Source organism: Oncorhynchus keta, unplaced genomic scaffold, assembly GCF_023373465.1.
Source record: "Oncorhynchus keta strain PuntledgeMale-10-30-2019 unplaced genomic scaffold, Oket_V2 Un_contig_3235_pilon_pilon, whole genome shotgun sequence".
NCBI classification, from domain to species: Eukaryota; Metazoa; Chordata; class Actinopteri; order Salmoniformes; family Salmonidae; genus Oncorhynchus; species Oncorhynchus keta.
In genome coordinates this window covers 4,584-13,626 of record NW_026287147.1, presented here as the reverse complement: position 1 = coordinate 13,626, position 9,043 = coordinate 4,584, and the positions used below count along the sequence as shown (strand labels likewise).

The 9,043-nt window shown below is 47.3% G+C and overlaps 3 long non-coding RNA genes across 15 annotated transcripts; all 3 read right to left on the bottom strand.

Annotated features, from left to right (window-relative positions):
* On the bottom strand, positions 1 to 4,277 carry LOC127923776 (uncharacterized). Its single transcript, XR_008115365.1, has 3 exons — positions 4,147 to 4,277; positions 2,089 to 2,102; positions 1 to 33 (listed from the first exon to the last, which is right to left on the bottom strand). It is a non-coding gene; the product is annotated as an uncharacterized LOC127923776 (long non-coding RNA).
* LOC127923775 (uncharacterized) lies at positions 2,498 to 3,937 on the bottom strand. Of its 7 annotated transcripts, XR_008115358.1 has the most exons (5): positions 3,888 to 3,937; positions 3,729 to 3,781; positions 2,807 to 2,935; positions 2,588 to 2,716; positions 2,498 to 2,541 (listed from the first exon to the last, which is right to left on the bottom strand). It is a non-coding gene; the product is annotated as an uncharacterized LOC127923775 (long non-coding RNA). The 7 variants fall into 7 exon arrangements; XR_008115357.1 differs by lacking the exon at positions 2,498 to 2,541 and having other exon boundaries at positions 2,564 to 2,716; XR_008115360.1 differs by lacking the exons at positions 2,498 to 2,541; positions 3,729 to 3,781; positions 3,888 to 3,937 and adding an exon at positions 3,814 to 3,854 and having other exon boundaries at positions 2,564 to 2,716.
* A 1,474-nt stretch (positions 4,278 to 5,751) lies between the features above and the next one.
* On the bottom strand, positions 5,752 to 6,841 carry LOC127923777 (uncharacterized). Of its 7 annotated transcripts, none has more exons than XR_008115372.1 (5): positions 6,493 to 6,841; positions 6,240 to 6,443; positions 6,091 to 6,141; positions 5,981 to 6,041; positions 5,755 to 5,936 (listed from the first exon to the last, which is right to left on the bottom strand). It is a non-coding gene; the product is annotated as an uncharacterized LOC127923777 (long non-coding RNA). The 7 variants fall into 7 exon arrangements; XR_008115367.1 differs by having other exon boundaries at positions 5,755 to 5,893; positions 5,991 to 6,041; positions 6,493 to 6,839; XR_008115371.1 differs by having other exon boundaries at positions 5,793 to 5,942; positions 5,991 to 6,041; positions 6,493 to 6,840.
* Positions 6,842 to 9,043: the final 2,202 nt, after the last annotated feature.

Sequence of the window (9,043 nt, the reverse complement as noted above, 5' to 3'; positions counted from 1 at the left end):
AGCTCTGGTCCTGGGCCCACGTCTAATGGAGGCCTGGTGAAGAAAGAAACCACGTAAATCACTTGGTGAAAAACTGATCATTTAAAAAAGGGACATTTTCTAGTCCCTATGTAGTGCACTAGTTTGACCAGAGCCATGCTCTTAATTAGTGCGCTAGTTTTGACCAGAGCCCATGCTCTTAATTAGTGCACTAGTTTTGACCAGAGCCCATGCTCTTAATTAGTGCACTAGTTTTGACCAGAGCCCATGCTCTTAATTTTTTTATTTTTTATTTCACCTTTATTTAACCAGGTAGGCTAGTTGAGAACAAGTTCTCATTTGCAACTGCGACCTGGCCAAGATAAAGCAAAGCAGTGTGAACAGACAACACAGAGTTACACACATGGAGTAAACAATTTAGCAAGTCAATAACACAGTAGAAAAAAATGGGCAGTCTATATACAATGTGTGCAAAAGGCATGAGGAGGTAGGCGAATAATACAATTTTGCAGATTAACACTGGTGATAAATGATCAGATGGGCATGTACAGGTAGAGATATTGGTGTGCAAAAGAGCAGAAAAGTAAATAAAATAAAAACAGTATAAAAACAGTATGGGAATGAGGTAGGTGAAAAAAGGGTGAGCTATTTACCAATAGACTATGTACAGCTGCAGCATCAGCTGCAGCGTCGGATAGCTGATGTTTGAAGTTGGTGAGGAGATAAAAGTCTCCAACTGGCGATTTTGCAATTCGTTCCAGTCACAGGCAGCAGAGTACTGGGCGAAAACGGCCGTGAGTGTTGGCTTTAAAGGGATGATCAGTGAGATACACCTGCTGGAGCGCGTGCTACGGATGGGTGCTTGCCATCGTGACCAGTGAACTGAGATAAGGCGGAGCTTTTACCTAGCATGGACTTGTAGATGACCTGGAGCCAGTGGGTCTGGCGCGAATATGTAGTGAGGGCCAGCCGACTAGAGCATGGTCGCAGTGGTGGGTGGTATAAGGTGCTTTAGTGACAAAACGGATGGCACTGTGATAGACTGCATCCAGTTTGCTGAGTAGAGTGTTGGAAGCCATTTTGTAGATGACATCGCCGAAGTCCAGGATCAGGTAGGATAGTCAGTTTTACTAGGGGTAAGCTTGGCAGCGTGAGTGAAGGAGGCTTTGTTGCGGAATAGAGCCGACTCTGGATTTGATTTTGATTGGAGATGTTTGATGTGAGTCTGGAAGGAGAGTTTGCAGTCTAGCCAGACACCTAGGTACTTATAGATGTCCACATATTCAAAGGTTGGAACCATCCAGGGTGGTGATGCTAGTCGGGCATGCGGGTGCAGGCAGCGATCGGTTAAAAGCATGCATTTGGTTTTACTCGCGTTTAGGAGCAGTTGGAGGCCACGGAAGGAGTGCTGTATGGCATTGAAGCTCGTTTGGAGGTTGGATAGCACAGTGTCCAATGACGGGCCAAAAGTATATAGAATGGTGTCGTCTGCGTAGAGGTGGATCAGGAATCGCCCGCCAAGAGCAACATCATTGATATATACAGAGAAAAGAGTCGGCCCGGGTGAACCCTGTGGCACCCCATAGAGACTGCCAGAGGACCGGACAGCATGCCCTCGGTTGACACACTGAACTCTGTCTGCAAAGTAATTGGTGAACCAGGCAAGGCAGTCATCCGAAACAGGCTGTTGAGTCTGCCATTAAGAATTTAAGTGATTGACAGGTGGCACAGCGGGTGGAGTGAAGACGGCTGCACTGGTACTGTCTTTTATCGATGGCGGTTATGATATCATTAATTAGTGCACTAGATTTTATTAGAGCCCATTGTCTTAATTGGTATAGTTTTGACCAAACCATGCTCTTAATTAGTGCACTAGTTTTGTATGAGCACCGGTCAAACAGAGGGTACTATATATATATATATATATATATATATATATATATATATATATATATATATATATATACATACATATACATATACATATATATAAAGCCTTCTTGCTCCTTCAGTCCAATTTGTAGTTTTTACATTGTTTGAAAAACAAACATGTTACATAGTGAAGAGGTGCAACGCTGTTGGCCATGACCGAGTCCAAGAATCACTCACCGTATCTGTGGAAGCTGGAGAGAGAGAAAGAGAGAGAAATCAGGGTGAGATATTAGCTACAAATTCAAAAAAATAGATTCATTCAGATCCAATACTCTACTGCAGGGAACACTGCTCTACCTACCGTCTCAAAGGAATACCACAGAAATGCATTTTAAAATCGGCAAACATTTCCTTAAAATCTGTTTTAGAATATGTAGCATAGCTGGACATTTGATTTAAAACCGCAAGAGGTCTCAGCTGCATGGCAAAATGTGTAGAATTGTAGAAAAAGGCCTTAAAAACCAAACAAACTTCTCTAAACCACCAAGAGGCCTTTAAAATGTTCCCTAAAATCTGGCTGGGGGGGGTTAGAACAGTAGTGACATCTATAAACCCTGAAGGGGGTCAGAACAGTCCAACAGTGACACCTCTATAAGCCCTGAAGGGTCAGAACAGTCCAACAGTAGTCACCTCTATAAACCCTGAAGAAGGGTCAGAACAGTCCAACAGTAGTCACCTCTATAAACCCTGAAGGGTCAGAACAGTCCAACAGTAGTCACCTCTATAAACCCTGAAGGGTCAGAACAGTCCAACAGTAGTCACCTCTATAAACCCTGAAGGGTCAGAACAGTCCAACAGTAGTCACCTCTATAAACCCTGAAGGGTCAGAACAGTCACCTCTAACAGTAGTCACCTCTATAAGCCTGAAGGGTCAGAAATAGTCAACAGTAGTCACCTCTATAAACCCTGAAGGGTCAGAACAGTCCAACAGTAGTCACCTCTATAAACCCTGAAGGGTCAGAACAGTCCAACAGTAGTCACCTCTATAAACCCTGAAGGGTCAGAACAGTCCAACAGTAGTCACCTCTATGAAACAGAAATGTCCAAATAGTAGTGAAGGGTCAAAACAGTCCAACAGTAGTCACCTCTATAAACCCTGAAGGGTCAGAACAGTCCAACAGTAGTCACCTCCTATAAACCTGAAGGGTCAGAACAGTCCAACAGTAGTCACCTCTATAAACCCTGAAGGGTCAGAAGTCAACAGTAGTCACCTCTATAAACCTGAAGGGTCAAGTCCAACAGTGACCAACAGTAGTCACATAAACCCTGAAGGGTCAGAACAGTCCAACAGTAGTGACCTATAAGAAACTAGAACAGTCCAACAGTAGTGACCTATGTCCCTGAAGGGTCAGAACAGTCCAACAGTAGTGACCTCTATAAACTGAAGGGTCAGAACAGTCCAACAGTGTCACCTCTATAAACCCTGGTCAGAACAGTCCAACAGTAGTCACCTCTATAAACCCTGAAGGGAACAGTCCAACAGTAGTCACCTCTATAAACCCTGTCCAACAACAGTAGTCACCTCTATAAACCCTGGAAGGGTCAAACAGTCCAACAGTAGTCACATAAACCCTGAAGGTCAAAACAGTCCAACAGTAGTCACCTCTATAAACCCTGAAGGGTCAAAACAGTCCAAAACCTGAGTAGTCACCAACAGTATAAACCCTGAAGGGTCAGAACAGTAGTCACCTCTATAAACCCTGAAGGGTCAAAACAGTCCAACAGTAGTCACCTCTATAAACCCTGAAGGGTCAGAACAGGCAACAGTAGTGACCTCTATAAACCCTGAAGGGTCAGAACAGGCCAACAGTAGTCACCTCTATAAACCCTGAAGGGTCAGAACAGTCCAACAGTAGTCACCTCTATAAACCTGAAGGGTCAAAACAGTCCAACAGTAGTCACCTCTATAAACCCTGAAGGGTCAGAACAGTCCAACAGTAGTCATAAACCCTGAAGGTCAGAACAGTATAATAAACCCTGAAGGGTCAGAACAGTCCAACAGTAGTCACCTCTATAAACCCTGAAGGGGTCAGAACAGTCCAGTAGTGACCTCTAGTGAAGGGTCAGAACAGTCTAGTCAAGCAGACTGGAATGTGGTCGTTGCAGCTCAAGTCAATAAGAGTTTCAGGAAACAATCTTCTCCAGTCTCAACTCCACCACATCACTTTTTTCCTTTTCTATTAGTCACAGACACCTACTTGGGATTTCTATAAACCCTGAAGAACTCTTCAATACCTCCACTAGTCCAGTCTGGTGCGTGGTAGTAGCAGCCTCATGCAGGATTCTCATACTGTGGTCCAGCTGACTGACAGCCTCTCTGACAGCCTCCAGGTGGCGCTGCAGCTGTTCCAGAGCCACCTCCTGCTCCCTCCTGCAGCCGTTCCAACACACGCCTCCTCCTCCCCAAGGAAGGCATGCAACGCCTGGAACTCCCCTTGGATCCACCTGCGGCTCAAGAGCCAATTCTCTACAGACAGAGGGTGAGATATCAACCTGGATATAAATAAAATCCTACATTTTAATAAATGTTCTGGGGAAAATGAAGATGAATCCATAGTCGTGTAAAGGAACTGACCTGGGAGTGGGACATGAATCAGGAAACACACGAACCACAAACCCCCATCTTATCCACCAAACCCCCATCTTATCCACCCATCTTATCCACCAACAAAACCCCCATCTTATCCACCAATCTTATCCACCAACCACCAAACCCCCATCTTATCCACCAACAACCAAACCCCCATCTTATCCACCAACAACCAAACCCCCATCTTATCCACCAACAACCAAACCCCCAAATGGAGTATCTACATTGGTGAACAGAGGCCCATTATCAGCAACCATCACTCCTGTGTTCCAACGGCACGTTGTGTTAGCTAATCCAAGTTCATCATTTTAAAAGGCTAATTGATCATTAGAAACCCCTTTTACAATTATGTGACACAACTGAAAACTGTTTGAGCTGATTAAAGAAGCAATAAAACTGTCCTTCTTTAGACTAGTTGAATATCTGGAGCATCAGTGTTTGTGGATTCGATTACAGGCTCAAAATGGCTGAGAAACAAAGACCTTTCTTCTGAAACTCGTCAGTCTATTATTGTTCTGAGAAATGAAGGCTATTCCATGAGAGAAATTGCCCATTGATCTCGTACAGCGCTGTGTACTACTCCCTTCACAGAACAGCGCAAACTGGCCCTAACTAGAATAGAATGAGAGTGGGAGGCCCCAGTGCTGTGAGCAAGGCGACAAGTACATTAGTGTGTCTAGTTTGAGAAACAGACGCCTCACAAGTCCTCAACTGGCACTTCATTAAATAGTACCCAAAACACCATTCTCAACGTCAAGAGTGAAGAGGTGACTCCTGGATTCTGGCCTTCTAGGCAGAGTTGCAAAGAAAAGCCACATCTCAGACTGGCCATTAAAAGAAAGGATTAAGATGGGCAAAAAACACAGAAACTGGACCACTGCCTAGAAGGCCAGCTTCCCGAAGTCGCCTCTACACCGTTGAGGTCGAGACTGGCGTTTTGTGGGTACTATTTAATGAAGCTGCCAGTTGAGGACTTGTTTCTCAAAACTAGACACTAAATATTTTTTTAACAACTTAAAATCTATAATCTTCATGTCCAACTATTTGTTTTTTAAAATTGTGACGGACAAGAGGACAGACTTAATGACCAATTTGTAAGTCGCTCTGGATAAGAGCGTCTGCTAAATGACTTAAATGTAATGTTGATGATCCTAAACCTTTATAGACTCCATCTTGTCCTCGTCTCTGTATCACACACACTTTAGGTCTCTTGTCCTCGTCTCTGTATCACACACAGGTGCTACACCTCTCTCCATCTTGTCCTCGTCTCTGTATCACACAGGTCTTTACCTTGATGCTCTCCATCTTGTCCTCGTCTCTGTATCACACACAGGTCTTTACCTTGATGCTCTCCATCTTGTCCTCGTCTCTGTATCACACACAGGTCTTTACCTTGATGCTCTCCATCTTGTCCTCGTCTCTGTATCACACAGGTCTTTACCTGATGCTCTCCATCTTGTCCTAGTCTCTGTATCACACAGGTCTTTACCTTGATGCTCTCCATCTTGTCCTCGTCTCTGTATCACACACAGGTCTTTACCTTGATGCTCTCCATCTTGTCCTCGTCTCTATCACACACAGGTCTTTACCTTGATGCTCTCCATCTTGTCCTCGTCTCTGTATCACACACAGGTCTTTACCTTGATGCTCTCCATCTTGTCCTCGTCTCTGTATCACACAGGTCTTTACCTTGATGCTCTCCATCTTGTCCTCGTCTCTGTATCACACAGGTCTTTACCTTGATGCTCTCCATCTTGTCCTCGTCTCTGTATCACACACAGGTCTTTACCTTGATGCTCTCCATCTTGTCCTCGTCTCTGTATCACACACAGGTCTTTACCTTGATGCTCTCCATCTTGTCCTCGTCTCTGTATCACACACAGGTCTTTACCTTGATGCTCTCCATCTTGTCCTCGTCTCTGTATCACACACAGGTCTTTACCTTGATGCTCTCCATCTTGTCCTCGTCTCTGTATCACACAGGTCTTTACCTTGATGCTCTCCATCTTGTCCTCGTCTCTGTATCACACACAGGTCTTTACCTTGATGCTCTCCATCTTGTCCTCGTCTCTGTATCACACACAGGTCTTTACCTTGATGCTCTCCATCTTGTCCTCGTCTCTGTATCACACACAGGTCTTTACCTTGATGCTCTCCATCTTGTCCTCGTCTCTGTATCACACAGGTCTTTACCTTGATGCTCTCCATCTTGTCCTCGTCTCCATTTAGAACAGTGATGAAATCCTCTCGTCTCCGTCTGTGAGCCTCCAACGAATCCTTCTGTTGTTTCTGACAACAAAACATAAAATGAACGTGGTCAAAATGTTAGGCAACTTCAAAAGAAACAGGTTAATGAGGGAATGCGTTTCCCTGTGTGTTAATTGGAAGAATATGAAACAATTGATAGCAGGGATGGGGCAACTTTGATTAAGGGAGAAACAGGAACAGAAACCCTGAACTCATCACGAGGCGCCGTGGCTCCACGTACCCCCCCCTACCCACAGTGGCTCCACGTACCCCCTCCCTACCCCCAGTGGCTCACGTACCCCCTCCCTACCACAGTGGCTCCAGCACCTCCCTACCCAGAGTGGCTCCACGTGCCCCCCTCCTACCCAGGTGGCTCCACATACCCCCTCCCTACCCAGAGTGGCTCACGGCTTCCCCATTCCCACCATGGCTCCACGTACCCCCTCCCTACCCACAGTGGCTCCACGTGCCCCCTCCCCTACCCACAGTGGCTCCCAAGTGCCCCCCTCCCTACCCACAGTGGCTCCAAGTACCCCCACTCCCTACCCACAGTGGCTCCACGTACCCCCTCCCCCACCCACAGTGGCTCCGTACACCCACCCACCACGGTGGCTCCCACCCCCTCCCTACCCCATCCCTACCCACAGTGGCTCCACGTACCCCCACCCAGTGGCTCCACGTACCCCCTCCCTACCCCTGGCTCCCATTACCCCCTCCCTACCCACAGTGGCTCCATCGTACCCCTCCCTACCCACATCCCCCTACCCACAGTGGCTCCAATGCACTCCATTTACATTTACATTTACATTTAAGTCATTTTAGTATTTCTTATCCAGAAGCGGCACCTAGACTGGTGCATACACCTTATGACAAACCAGTGGAACAGCCACTTGCATGTCTAAATCTTGTTGAGGGGAGAAAGGATTACCCCCTACCCTCTACCCACCCTAGGTATTCCTTGAAGAGTGGGGTTTGTGTGTCTCCGGAAGTGGTGATTGACCCGCTGTCCTGGCGTCGTGAGGGCATTCCACCATTGGGGCCAGAGCAGCGAACAGTTTTGACTGGGCTGAGCGGGGAAACTGTACTTCTCAGTGGTAGGGAGGCAGAGCAGGCCAGAGGTGGATGAACGCAGTGCCCTTGTTTGGGTGTAGGGCCTGATCAGAGCCTGGAGGTACTGGGGTGCCGTTCCCCTCACAGCTCCGTAGGCGAGCACCATGGTCTTGTAGCGGATGCGGCTTCAACTGAAGCCAGTGGAGAGCGGAGGACGGGGTGACGTGAAAGAGCAGGAAGGTTGAACACCAGACGGGCTGCAGCGTTCTGGATGAGTTGTAGGGGTTTTAATGGCACAGGCAGGAGCCCAGCCAACTTAGCGAGTTGCAGTAATCAAGACGGAGATGACAAGTGCCTGGATTGGGGACCTGCGCCGCTTCCTGTGAGGCAGAGTGCGTACTCTCACGGATGTTGTAGAGCATAGACCTACAGGAACGGGACACACGCCTTGATGTTGGTTGAGAGCGTCAGGGTGTTGTCAGGATCACGCCAAGGTTCTTAGCGCTCTGGGAGGGAGGACACAATGGAGGTTGTCAACCCGCGTGGCGAGATCATGGAACAGCAGTGCCCCAGGAGGAAGAGGAGCTCCGTCTTGCTGAGGTTCAGCTTGAGGTAGTGATCCGTCATCACACACTGATATGTCTGCAGACATGCAGAGAGATCGGATCGCCACCTGGTCATCAGAGGGAAAGGAGAGATTAATTGTGTGTGATCTACATAGCAATGATAGGAGAGACCATGTGAGTTATGACAGAAGCCAAGTGACTTGGTGTATAGCGAGAATAAGAGAGACCTAGAACAGAGCCCTAGGGGACACAGTGGTGGTGCGCGTGGTGAGGAGACAGATTCTCGCCAGCCACCTGGTAGGAAGCGACCTGTCAGGTAGGACGCAAATCCAAGCGTGGAGCGCGCCCGCGAGAATGCCAACTCGGAGAGGGTGGAGAGGAGGATCTGATGGTTCCACAGTTCGAAGGCCGATAGGTCTAGAAGGATGAGCAGAGGAGAGAGAGTTAAAAACTTAAGATGCGGAGCGCCTCCGTGATACAGAGAAGAGCAGTCTCAGTTGAATGACTAGTCTTGAAACCTGACTGGTTTGGATCAAGAGGTCATTCTGAGAGAGATAGCGGTAGAGCTGGCCAAGGACGGCACGCTCAAGAGTTTTGGAGAGAAAAGAGAGGGATACTGGTCTGTAGTTGTTGACATCGGAGGGATCGAGTGTAGGTTTTTTTTTCAGAAGGGGTGCAA